The sequence below is a fragment of the Suricata suricatta genome, chromosome 14 (genome assembly GCF_006229205.1).
Source record: "Suricata suricatta isolate VVHF042 chromosome 14, meerkat_22Aug2017_6uvM2_HiC, whole genome shotgun sequence".
Lineage (NCBI taxonomy): Eukaryota > Metazoa > Chordata > Mammalia > Carnivora > Herpestidae > Suricata > Suricata suricatta.
The window spans coordinates 2,092,220-2,092,991 of NC_043713.1; the positions used below are offsets into that span (position 1 = coordinate 2,092,220).

Below are 772 nucleotides of genomic sequence, written 5' to 3' on the forward strand. Positions count from 1 at the left end.
TGGCACGCGGGAGGCAGCCCGAGGTCTCCCTGTGAGTAGGTGGGCGCGGGTGTGGACGCGGGTCTGCAGCGGCGGGCGCGGACGTCGGACGCGTCTGCAGGTGTGGTCTCCAGCGGGTGGCCCGGGGGTGGCGGTGAGTGTGGGGTTTCGGGGTAGAAGGTGACAGAGGTGTAAAGAGGCAGCTCTCGTGGAGATGGGTGCGGGCGGCGAGCCAAAGAGCAGGCTGAGTGGGGGTCCCTACCTGCCGAAAGTGCCTGCTGCTTCCCCGCGCGGAGCCCCGCGGACGCCCCTGCCCCCCCACCCCCAGAGACGGAGCCAGTTTCCCTTTGATCGCGAGGGGCGGGGACCGAGACGCCTGGCTTCCGCTTTAGCGGGGCCTGTGCCAGCTCCGGGGCGTGTAGCCTGAGGCCGTGAGGGCCCACCTGCGCCCACCTGTGGCCACCTGCGACCCCCTGGGCCCACCTGCCCGCCTGGCGCCTGCGACCTGGGAGCGCGCCGCCGGACTAGGGGGCGGTGACCCCCAGGGGGTGTGTGTGCCGCTCTCGCTGCGTGGCGCCAGGTGGCCCTGGGACCTGTGGGATGCTGGTGGCAGCGCCTGGCTTCTTTGAGGGTCTGCTATCTCCCCCTGTATCGGAAGGAAGGCGGAGTGGGATTTGCAAAACGTTCAAGTTTTGTTTTTTTTCCGCGGGGGGGGGGGGCTGGATCTCGGTAAGACTCGGCAGGAAATAGCGCGCGCGCTCTGGTTCCTGTTCTGTTTTTCTGTTGAGAAGAA

General features: G+C 68.3%; 1 long non-coding RNA gene across 1 annotated transcript in view; it reads right to left on the reverse strand.

The window, feature by feature from the left end:
- LOC115277885 overlaps nucleotides 1-280 on the reverse strand; it is a 9,817-nt gene extending 9,537 nt beyond the window's left edge. The window contains exon 1 of the long non-coding RNA XR_003902561.1: nucleotides 242-280. This is a non-coding gene — a long non-coding RNA (uncharacterized LOC115277885). The remainder of the gene's footprint in view (nucleotides 1-241) is intronic.
- Between the last annotated feature and the right edge of the window lie 492 nt (nucleotides 281-772).